At 38.2% G+C, this 13,431-nt stretch overlaps 1 pseudogene; it reads right to left on the minus strand.

The window, feature by feature from the left end:
- Window positions 1–11,459: 11,459 nt before the first annotated feature.
- On the minus strand, window positions 11,460–13,203 carry LOC118230774 (annotated as a pseudogene).
- Between the last annotated feature and the right edge of the window lie 228 nt (window positions 13,204–13,431).

Here is a 13,431-nt window from a genome sequence, read left to right on the forward strand (position 1 = left end):
TGAAAATATTTTTTACCCCAAAAGTATATGCATATTACTGAACATTGCTTTGTGGATATAAATGGCTTCCTGGACTGGAATTATAACAGTGCAAGTGCCTTGTGAATTGCTGTGGTTTCACTCATGTTTCTTGTCAAGATAAGATTTTTAAAATGAGCTGCTGATAATGAACCACTTAGTGAATGCAAATGATTAAATATTTATATGTTGCACTTCAAAGCAAATGTATATGCATTACATGGTCTACAGGAAATTGGTAGGTTTTGAAATAAAATACTGTGATACAGAAAATGGCAGACTTAATTTATGACCTATCATTGCAATGCCTCAATAACCGTCCCCTCAGAAATAAATGAATCTTAGAAATTAATGAGTGCACGCTTGATGCCAGGCTTGAGAACATTGTGAAATATTGATAAATACTCAATAAAGAATAGTTAAATATTGATATATGCTCAATAAAATATGGTCCACAAATATTATGATGTTTCTTAATATTATTCAATTAACATATTTACCCATTGTGTGTTTATACATACGTGCATGCATCCATGCACACACACATACATGCATGCATAAATGCATACAATGAGATCCATAATGTTTGGGTCAAAGAAATTTTTTATTGATTTGGTTTTGTACTCCACAATTTTTTGATTTGTAATAAATCAGTTAACGTGGGCAAGTGTGGATTCTCAGCTTTTATTTAATTAATTTTTATACATTTTGGTCTCACCATGTAAAAATTACAGCAGCCCACCCCCCCCAACCCCCATTTCAGGACACCAAAATGTTTGGGACATATTAATGTTATGTTTAATGCTGTATGCCATGACTGCTTGTGGCATTTGTCAACAGTCATCCAACAGTGACCCAGCATGTAGCACTCAGACCTCAGTGCCCTAACCATTACTCCTCACTGTAGTTAAACCGCCTATCAAGAGGTTTGGACGACATCACTGTTCTAGTACCATGAGCTAGAGTCCTTCAAAGTGCAAGCAGCACAATGCTGCCAGTGCTTAGGGGTAACTCCACACCTCAGTGACATGCACGTGACCATTCATATATTGGCCAGCGGTCTGTGAGAATTTTCAAAGAAACTGAATGGAGTACAGCTAAGAAGGGGTTTCTTGTGGAGCTGCACCGTTGTTGGTTTCTGAGGTGTAAGGTTTGAGCCCCCAGCAAGGAGTTACTGTTATTTTATCACCTTGGAGGAAATTCGACACAAGAGCTGAAATGCTACGAGGAATCTGACTCCTCTGAGATACATTACATTTTGTCACAGTTCGGCCAGAAAATAGCTTTGTAGGGCTCTACGGTGCTCCCATTCTAGAAGCATTTGCTCCTGAAAATTGATGTACGCTCACTGGAAAACAAAATTTAAGAGTGCATCTGCTAATTGGAATGATTAGTGTGCTCCTAAATTTTTCAACTTGGGACCACATGTGCTCCTTGGAAAAGAATGTTGGCACAGAGCTTTCTGCCTGCCTTGCCATCATGATAATCTTTTCACGGTATCAGTCTTTGAGGCATTATTCCACCAGCATGTAGCAGCACTCATAGTGCTTGCCTCCTAATCCAAAGCTTGTTTGGTCAGATCTCAAATGGAACTTTTCCCCTGTTCTCTTGCCCTGTAGATATTATTTAAACTGCAGTAGACAGACAAAATGGAGGTCATAAACTGATGATAATGATATTTTTAGTAATATCAAAAATCTCCTGGTTCTATACTTGTGAAGCACAAATGATAGTGGAATAATCTTGCAAGAATGAAATCACATAGAATATGTGATTGTCATATGAACTAGTAATGTGAAGAACCAGAGTTTTGTATAATTCAATTGATAATCACTAATTTCTCACTTATTTTCTCAACTATGAGTTCATGCACAACAGAATAAGAATATATGAGGAATATACCATATAATGCCAACTGGGTTGTTTTTTTTAAAATGTTATGCATTTGTGAGATGCAAAGAGTTGCTGCCAACATCAGTGATGCAAGGACATCATTAGGCTGTTCAATAAATGCCACTGGGTGATGATTGTAAATGGCTGGTGGATTTTATGGAGGAATCCAAACAGAAAATTCACTTGGTGACTATTGCAGGTTTATGTTCCACCAGGTAAGGCACAGAGATAATGGACTGGGTGGCTATTTGTTCACAGGCAGTGCAAATTCTGTCAGCACATTGGATAATCACCTATAGCTCTCGTCGGCCTGGCTGCCTGCAACTCGTCTTCAAATTACTCAGCTGACACTCCTCATCAAGTATTTATGGAGAACTACTATACATGTGGTTAATGACCATGTCCATTTGATATGTACATTTGTTGATTCATGAAGCAGTTCGCAGGCAATACATGTAGTTATATGAGCCAGCTTTGAAAGTGCAGCGATTGTTTTATTACACAATGCTGCCTCAGACACCTTGGGGATAATTTCCAGGTTATAAATGCAACTCAAGTCATTACATTTTTTAATGTATTATTATTATTATTATTCCCTAAAATTGAATGGGCAGCAAAAAGCAAAGAAACAAAAACAAAACGTAAATCATAGAGCATGAAACTTGGCAAGTACGATCCTACTACTATTCAGGTTATTGCAACAACGCCTAGTAGCCAGACTGTAATGCTACCATTTATGTTTTGACCCATTACTCCTGAAGCATGTGATCTACAATCAAAATTCTTGATTCCATTTCCCATAGCCCATGCTGAACAAAATGTATATTCTCAGTTGAATATACCCCATATTAGATTTTCCGCCATTTTAAATCTTTTTGCAGTCTGACCTCAATAATAATAAAAAAAAATGTTGCCTTTCCCAAACAATATGGCCGCCACACATGAATCAATTGTTGTGGGTATGGCCATTTTTACTGTACTAATTTTTACAATAACTTGTGAACAGTATGTTCGATCCTTACCAAATTTCGTGCAGAAGTGTACATTGTTGTACACCACCTATTGGCAAAAAGTGGTATTTGGTGTCTTTCTGCCAATAGGTGCCACTATAAGAGCCAAATAAGTTTAAATGCCTGTGATTCTTCAACTAGTTGTCCAGTTAGGGCGAAAATGTGTATCCTGCATCTCTATGAATGACCCCACCAGTGGTTCCATTGAGCAAAATATATCTTTACAAAACATGGCTGCCATCAACCAATCAGATATCAGCAGCCATTTGACAGCCTTATTAATTTGGGATCAGTTACCCTTTAAGGGGTGCTATAGCAAATATGCAGGTTTTCAAAGAGCATATTTTTGGCTATGGTTGATGAAAAATCCTATAACTTACATCGGTAGACCCTACTGCTTCAGGTGAAGAAATTTGCCTCAAGAAACAACACCAGCAACCATTTAGATTTTCCACCATTTTTGACAAAACCTACTTTTGCAAACTAGTCCTAGGTCATTAAGCTGGGTGTCACCAAATTGAAAGGCTTGAATTAATCTGTAGAGTCTCAAATTGGATAATTATCGTTTTGAAAAGAAACTTTCAAAACAATATGGTTGCCATGTGTACATCAACAGTTGAGGACATGCCCATTTTTACTAGATTAGCTGTAACTTGTGAATATAAACAATGGATTAGATTAATATACTGTGTATATATAGGGTGGGTTTCAGCTCTACAAAAGTGCAAAATATTGCAGGACAGTCATTCTGTCTTCTTGTTAAGCTACTCCAGTGTAGGTTTGACCTTGTGCTTTTGGTCAGTGTCCTACTGAAAGGTGCATTTTCATCTCTGTTTTATTGTCTTCGAGACTGCAGTATATTTTCCTCTTGGATTTGCCTCTAAATTGTTCAATTTATTTCCCTCCCAATCCTGAGAGGGTTCCCATTCCCTGCTGGTGAAAACATTCCCATAATATAATGCTACTACCACCATGATTGACAATATGGATGGTGATGTCTGGCTAATGCACTGCATGTGTTAGGATTATGGAAGATGTGATACTGCATTTGGACTAAAATTCAATTGATTTATTGATTAGATCATGTTCATAGAGGTGGAAAGTCCAGGGGTCAGAAAGTAAAAGTCCTACCATGTGTTTCTTCCACCCATGAGCCAGCTGATTTCACTCATTAGTTCCTCCTCCTGGCTGTAGAGTTATGCTAATTAGCAAATCCAGGTGATTGGAACAAAATACAGAGGAGGACCTTTACTTTTTGAACCTGGAATTCCACCTCTGCAAATGGGCGTTCTTTATTATTTAGGGAGGCACTACGGGTAAATAGGGAAGAAAAAAATAATTTTCCCCAAATTATATTTTATATTTTGAATATGGACACAAATGCTAAATTGTTTTGTATTATGACTTTATTTTTAAAGGAACATATGCAAATTATCTCATGAATATGCACATTTTCAAAATGGTTAAAACACTTTTTTCTCATTCTTCTGTTTCAATGTGATAAATAACTAAATAGCTGGTAATTTAATGAGGGTTTTTTCTCCAATTTCCCACATAAAATATCCCATTAAACAGATGTATAATTATTTATTATCGTGTGTTATTTCAAGAATGTGGAGAAGCATGTATTGATGAGATGTATTAATTTCTATGAAAACATTATTAAAAGAGGAACAAAATGTGACTACCAGGGGTGCTTTTTCAAGGATTTGTAACTACTGTGCCACACAGCAACCTCAGAAAAAATTGCATCATGATTTTGTGCACAGGATGAATTTCATTGTTAAATGCCATAATGAACAAACCATAGCAATGCATTAAGATGTTCAGACTCTGGATGTATACTAGGGCAAGTGTAATGTTAAAAGTTTGCATAAACTATGTGAGAGCTCAGCTGAATTATGTCCTGCCCGAGCTGTAATTATCAGTGTATTGATCAGTGTTGCAACAACAACAGTCTCTATGGGAATAAAATCAATAATATGTCCACCCACATTGATGGGCAGGACTGGGGGAATAAATTCAGACGGCATATGCATGCATTGGAGATGTGCAAAGTATTTAGAAAATTACCATACATATGTGGACTGCAAGAATGTTGAAGTCATGCTAAAATTGTGAATTGTAGAGGGAGAGAGAGAATGAATCAAGTAGCAAGTTGTGCATTGACATCAAAGTACACTCAAATTATTCAACATTCTTCTGTTTTCATCAGGAGTGGAATGACTCTTTAATCTGGAGAGCATGGCACTTTTTACTGTCTGCATCTGTACCACTTGAAGATTGGATCATCTATCAAACTGACACTGAGATTGTACAGAGATTGCACTTACCCTTGTGATGCAGGAAACTAAGAAATACAGTTGTAACTGAAGGGGAGGCACCACAGGATGATTTGGGCTGGATAGATCAATTTTAGGATATTATTATATTTAGCTTCTACAACTACTGTTGTTTCAAGAAATATCAGAAACAATGAAACAACTTTAATTACCGTAGTTAATTTTTGTTATTATACCAGCTGCATCAAGTATAACCAGCTTTGATGGCAATTTTCTCTCATTTTAAAAATTTGTAATGGTTCATGAGATAATAATGAAATAAAGTCACAATACAAAAAAGTAAACATTTGCGTCCACATTCAAAATAGAAGAAAGAAATAAAATCAGACATTGAGGCAAATTATTGATATCAACAAGGCTCAGAAATGAATTATTTAATGAGCGGATAATAAAATGCCCTTGACTTATCATGGGTAGGCTACTACCAAATGCAGCAATGACTCATCTGAAAGAGTCTTCCCATCTCAAGATCCTCAGAGGCTTCACTGGTATGCTCAAAGAGGTACAGATGCTGGCATAATGGAGGTTTGGTTTTTGCATCTGAAAACAATACTGTTTCATTTATATGTGTACACACACACACAAAGTGGGGTAGCTTCATCTTAAACCAAAGAAATATGCTTATCTTGGGTTATGTGTTCTTTGTTTTCAATAACATTGACATTGACAGCATGTCATTGGCCCCTGTGTAAGACATCTAACAAAGCCATTATGAGACTTATCATTTCATCTATACTTCCATCTATAATATATTCCAATGTTACTTGAGTTGTGGACAAAACATTTGGATTGTCAAATTGATTGATTAAATAAATAAATAAATAAATGCACACATTGTCCTCAGAGAAGGAGTGAACTGACCTTCCTTCTACATAGGAGAACGGTTTGGACCGAATTTAGAGTATATCATGTTTCATTTCAGTAAACGGTCATAAAGGTATCGCTGCAGCTGATGAAATATTACTGTCATACCCACGGATGAAAAAAGAAATTGGTGTAATTTTATATATCTAAAAACACCAGACACATTATATTATTATACCAGACTCTATTATATTGAGTTGTTTGAATGGTAATATCCTTTTTTGGCATTTAGTGCATGTGTTTTGCTCAGGCATTTGCATTGCCATGGTAAAACACACTGTTGGCAGTTTCCCTATACAGAATCAATGAGCTAACTCAGTGGAATCAGTCTTGGGCAGGAGTTATATGACAGGACTGGAGATTGTACTTGAACTGCTGCCAACAACCACCATTTTTAATTCACACAACGTCTTTCCTAAGAGCTATTTCACAGCCCAGGAGATTTTATATTGATTTCCTAAATTATGTATTCGTGGTCACGTCTACTTGTATGTCAGGAACAGGCGAAACTCCAAGACTGCATGTATTTGTGCCAACAAATTACAGTGCTCTCTAAATTGATACTCTTAATAAAGATGAAAAAGGCTGCATAAAATAAACAGCGGAGCTAACGAGCTATTTTAGATATAGCAACACAATCATAGGATTATATAGCTTAATAATTATGTACTGATGTATTTAGTCCTAACCATTAAAAAAATTACGATCACAGAACAAACACTACAATGAACATATTCATCACTACCATGAGCACAGAAAAAAGGAAAAAAATGTTTGTGCTGACAGCACACGTGGTGAAATGGAGACGGACTGTACTGGGCGTCATATGAGCCCTGTTTCACATGAGCTCATATGAAAGACCCAAGTCAGTCCTCCCGTGTGAGATACATGTTACGAGTCCCAGAGGGAAACGGCTTTAGTTTCTCTGGCTCTCTAACTGATAAATGCCATCCCACAACAGGCTGCTGAATGAAGTATAGTGATGATGATGATGATGATGATGGTTATTATTATTATTATTATTATTATTAATAATAATAATAATAATAATAATAATAATAATAATAATAATAGTAGTAGCAGTAGTATTTTAATTACTGAAAATAAACTGCTGTCTACATAGTGGACGTTGGGGATATGTTTTGGACTGCAATAGCACAGCACTGACACTAATTCCCAGAATGCTTAAATGAATGACGATGACTCAGCAGTACAATCCAGCATTAGTAGAGGGAAATTAAAAGGATGGGAACCCACATTTTAAGTGAAAGGTCTTTGTGGTGGTTTTGGCACTGCTTCTCGATCAGCAGTCTTTACCTAATGGCCATTGAAGGTTAATCACACAGATGCTCACATTGCAATTTCAGCATTAATCAAAAGTGTCACAAGCTATGCTACTGGACTGGGAACCAGTGATTTCATAAATAAATTGGCAAAAAAGTAAAATAATAAAATAAAATTAAAAAAGCACAAACCTTGAAGCTGTGGAAAACTGTATTTTTAAAGTAGAGTATATGCACTTATTAAGTGCTGGGGTATGGATTAAATGAGACCACAGGCCACAGATAAAATAGTGCATTCATCCACCACAGACTTAATCATGCCACATACAGGATTTACCAGCACCAGGTGACCTGTGGGAGCCATGTAGCATAGGGTATTGGGATACACCAATCACAAGGAGTCCTGTTCAACAGCCTGGAAAAAGAAGTACCAAAAAGCAAAATGGATACTTACAACAAATTTACAAACAAGACAAGCTGCAGAAATTGGACAAAATATTAACTATATACACACCATATACTATATTGTTACCAAATAAAGTTCATATGCAAAAGGCATATAGAAGCCCGTTGGGTGGCAACGGAAAATGTGAGATATAAATCTCCATTAAGGCCATTGGGTGTGACAGTACTGAGTAGGCGTATCCACCTAGATTCCCTTGGTAGGAGGAGTCTGTCAAAATAAATCACCTGTTGTTGCGTTTGACTTTTTAAATTACAAAGAGGCAGATATCAGAGTTCTTATGCTCATATTTAATGAATGTGCCGCCAATGGGGTCAGCACATCTGTTTTGTGCTCAGTGATGCACACGGTGTAAATAAACTGGCACAAATTTCATTGAAATGCAGTCTTTTTAGTTCCTTAAGGTAGTTGAACCTCGTCTTTTAATTAGATGTGAATATTTGTTGTAATTTAATACATTTCTTAATTTGTATCTGGTTGAGCAGTGTAGTACATTTGATGAAGGTTGATCCAACAGATTGCTCTGCCTATCAACAAATGTGGTGAGTTAATTAATTATTGATATCTTTCAGAGTGCCGGACAACAAACGAGGGTGTTCGCGGGATAAATCTGCTGGATTCAGAAAATGAAACATATTTCACTTAATCCTCACTTCCCCGATAGGACATAAAGTATTTCACACTCCATTAATCGAAAAGGAGACCTCATAGATCTTAAGGGTGGTTAAAAGCAGACTTGTTTGTGGGTGTGTGCAATCTTAAGGAATTTATGACACCTTGCAGCTCTGTGAAGGAGACAAATGAGTAGAAGCTTAATTGGTTCAGCACCCATTGGCAATGATTTGAGAATTTTCCTGAGGAGAAATAGATTTGTTTGATTTTGCCACGTGCAGACAGCATTAGTTGATCTACAGTGATGGGTGCAGGGAGGGATGGAATTTGTCTGTTATAGACAAAGCCTTCAGTCTTCAGTGAGAACACACAGCCTTCAGTAAGAACACACAATAGGTGATTGTGAACGCTTTACTAATCTAATGTGCAAATCAGTAATTAAGCAGCAGTATGAATGGATAATGTGTACTATGCAATTCACCTTATTCATTATATATTTTTTTCTTTTGTGTTCCCCATCTCCTCTCTTGGACACCACACAAAACCCTCTTGATATTTCACTTCCAATCATTTGGCTGTGTTTGGAAGCAGGCCACATTGTAATGGAGGGAGAGAGCCCCTGGGGCAATGGAGATGGCATTGGACCACCACTCAGCCTTTGCTGTCTCATCACAGCTCAGAATGCAATTTGACTGGCATCTCAATCAAGTGAGCAACAGCAACAACTTCAAATTCAATCAGGCTTGGCCAGCGCAGCACCGACTTCATACTGTTAAGTGCCTGCTGGCTCTGGGGATGACCCTTGTGACGATTCCCGCCTTGCCTAGGGATGAAAAAGGGCAAGAGCTGTCCTTTTCTAATTGCTGCATCGCTGTGTGCCATGCTTCTGAACAGGTAATCTTCCATTTGCGTCCAACTCCTTAATCCCGCCAAAGTGCTGGATGGTGCAGAATCAACTCTTCAATTAATGCCACTCTTAGAAGGCCAGTGCCAACTCACAGGAGAAACAGAGAGCAGGGTCTGCCTGTGTCATTACTCAGAGGACTTATAAACAATCAGCCATGCCATGCACTGGCAAAAATACCCAGACAACATGCAAGCTGCTGGACATACCTTGCTGCTGTGACATCACTCTGACATCCAGCAAACAACTAAAAAGGGACTGCATTGTGCCCATATACTTGGGAAACTAAACTACCACTCAAATTTATATAATGACATATAACAGTGAAAAATGTGCAAATGGTACACTGTGCACATAGTACATTTCCAAATGTGCAGCAACAGGACAGAAAACCACCATCAGCGTTTCACATTTCTATATATTCAAATATTTATGATATTGTATTTATCTTAATCTTGAATGTCTTTGAAAATCTCATCCCTACTCAGCACACTAATGGCTCCCCAATACATCCAGTAAAACTGAAAACAAAAGACTGAAATGTGAAACAAATTTCTTAATTTCAACAGGGCAGGCTAGTTTTGGCTACAGAAAGACTTTACTGACCCCTAGTGGCCAATCTCTTCTATTTACTTTGTACTCACAGCATTGTCTACCCATATGAGAATCACACATAAAATGTTTAGGTCCAAAGAATTCCACATTTCTGTGTATACTGCCAAAGCAGCATCATTTGCATCAGAAACAATTATGGAAAGCAATGGTTTATTTCAGTATTTTATCTGCATAAACACAGCAGTACTACTATGCTAATAGTTACCATTATTCACATCCATATCATTGTTCACATCCATATTTATTTTTCCATATCTCCAGAAGTGTCATACCAACCTAGAATCTGAACCCATTACCTGAATAAATGTTTTTTTGCTCTCTTCGTGATAAATTAAATATGAAACATACAGTGTCCAGTCCAAGGATTTCATATTCACTCATTATGTTCAGTATAAGGCAATTCATACAACACATTACGGTGGAAATTCAAGCACAGATGATAGCCATACAAATGCAATAAAAAGGTAGTTTGGTTTACTAAAACACACAGCTAAAACGAATCAAATCAATTAATTTGGCACACACATTTGAACTCAATCTATTTAACTTCACACCATTCATCCAATGCACAGAACAGAACACATATTTCTGAGCCATGCAGGTGTCTGTGATGGTGATGGAGTTCTCCACATTCATCTGGAAGCTGTCAACAATCCACAAGGTGGGCTATAATGTTACGTTTATGTCAATAATGAAGAATCGGTCAACATGACGAACATGAGCACATGATCAGAATGAGATGTGTCATACCAGATGTGTCCTATTAGGAATTACATAAGCCTTAAATGCACACAGGGACTCAACTGAATAACAAAATTTTCAGGAAGACCACTACTTAATATTGGAACCCTGGTGAAATGAGCTGAAGTAATTTAAGACTGGTCATGTTTATTGAATGATTTGGCTCAATTTCACATGTGAGTAGGCCGTGTCCAACAGGACAGTTACTTTAATGGAAATAATTACTTGTTGTTTAATCTGAAAATAAGGCCTATAATGTGGTGAAATAGTTATAACTTCTGGATCACAATTGAATGTTGTTTTAACTATTTAGCTTGCATTGTCACTTAGGAGAGGGGCTGGAACTTGAAAACTGTTCACAAATCCCTTTTTACTGACATAGATTTGTGCCAAATGTTATACAAGGTATTTTGTGGAAAGTAACTGATAATTGCAATTTCCATTTATATCCTGCCCTTGTATTTTCTAACACTATGTAACATTGCCATGGATATGACTATGTACCATATAAATACATAAAAATGATAATACATAATGTCATTGTAATATTCTTATTTAAATGCATATCCTTCATAACTGAAATATATGACATCAATATGTGATTTCATACACATTCTGAAATCCTATATACCCATTTTTTTGTAAAGAACTTTGCTCAAAGAAGTTAACGGTTAGCAGTTAACTGCAGTATCCCAACTACATCTAATCCCAGTAGCCCAGCACCCCTACTGCATGCCATCACACATCTATTGTGAAGACTCAAACAGTGCAGCATGATTACACATAATCATGTTACATTACAGTCGTCAAAGGCTTACTGACAGAGATTCGCATCCAATGACACCCAGTTCACTTGGTAAGCCCCACCATGACCTCACTGATTTCCCAAAGCTTCCTAGCCACCTCCTTATCTGTGGCTTTCGGCAGCAGTTCCTCATCTTCACAGTTAGCGAAACACCTCCCATTGATGCCCTCCACTTCTGGAGAGCAGGCCAGGTACAGGGGGGTCTGTGCACCCTCCAGAGGACTCTTCAAAAAGGCCCAGGATGCCAGGTGAAACAGCGGTTTGGCCAAAAGAGGGATGTGGACATGTCTCCCAAGATTGGTCCGCACCATGCCCAGTGTAAGTGCATTAACAGTCACTCCCACCTGTCCGAGCTGCTGAGCCAACTCCAGGGTGAAAAGCAAGTTGGCCAGCTTGCTCCGACCTTAGGCAAAAGCCTTGTTGTAGCTCTGCTCACTGCATACTTGTAGAGCTTGGAGGTGACCACAACAATCCGGCTGGGGGCAGACTTCTTTAGGAGGTCCAGCAGGAGGGTAGTCAGGAGGAAATGACCTAAGTGATTGACTCCAAACTGCATCTCAAAGCCCTCATCTGTTTGTGTAAGGGCATTGAAAGACACCTGCATTGTTGATCAAAACATCGGACCTAGGCTCCTCCTAAAAAAAATAAAAAATAAACCATTATGCAGGCCACAAGGCAGTCTAACACATGATGAAAGCAATTATTCGATGCAACAGTGGCTCACACAGAGACTGAAATTTAATCAGTTGCATTGCTCTTGTAAAAGTCTTCCTAAACATTTTCTTGAGTAAGAGGTTGGCTACATAACAACAATGCATAGTTACAATACCTTGTGGGTTTATAACCAAAAAAGTTCACAACAATCTATGAATAATGTACTATATGCATCCAGTGCTTCCTGAGCTACGGCAATGCAATGTAGCTAATCATTAATGCCATAATTGTAGCAAGCAGTGGACCCCTAAAGCTACCTTGATCAGTAGTACTGTGTACAATACACAGTATGTCATTGCTGATCTGTGAATATCAAAATACTAACGCATGCTTCTACTAACACCCCACAGTGACTCGGTAACCACGCAGTCTCTTCATTCTGTGAATGCAGGACACAATCACATAAGCGGTGCGTTAACTGTAGATACTTTAACTATGAAACTAACTTGCCATAGTGTTAGCTAAATTACAATGGGCATTTTGGAAAAGATCTAGCCACCTATGGCGTTGGAGACAGTGAGCAGTTACCTGCAATATCTCCTCGCAGAAACTGTGCACAGATTTCAAAGACGCGAGGTCTAAGTGTTTGACCACAACTTCGCCCTGACTGGGCCCTGCTTCTTGTCGAATCTCCCGGGCAGCGTCCTCCGCCTTCTTCTGTTCCCGACAGGCCATGGTCACACGCGCCTGTAGCTTGAGGAGCTCCGCGGCAGTGGCCTTTCCGATTCCGCTGTTTGCTCCGGTCACTACAATATTTTTGTCCACGCATCATACCGGCAGGACAGCGCAACGTCCTTACAGATGAATGCCTAGCGAAGATTTTGCGAGCGATTAATAATATACCACCACCCAAGACAGCGGCCAAAATTACCGCCGCAGACATCGTACTTAATATAAAGTTTAAAAAAAAAAAAAATAGCTAGCTATTTTGATAACAAATCATCTGCAGCACAGTAACACTTCAATAACCATGTCTTTTCGGAGTTACGGTTCACGTCACGTTTGTTCACCACTAGTAGCCTATCCCTGACGAAGAGAGTCGGACAAGGACAAATATGGACGCAATTCATTCCGCGGTCGTAGCCTATATTATAGCCTAGGCATGTGTGATTACAAATACTTCACTAAGTATGTTTCACTCCATGTAATATTCTTCACCGCTACAGT

Source organism: Anguilla anguilla, chromosome 6, assembly GCF_013347855.1.
Source record: "Anguilla anguilla isolate fAngAng1 chromosome 6, fAngAng1.pri, whole genome shotgun sequence".
Lineage (NCBI taxonomy): Eukaryota > Metazoa > Chordata > Actinopteri > Anguilliformes > Anguillidae > Anguilla > Anguilla anguilla.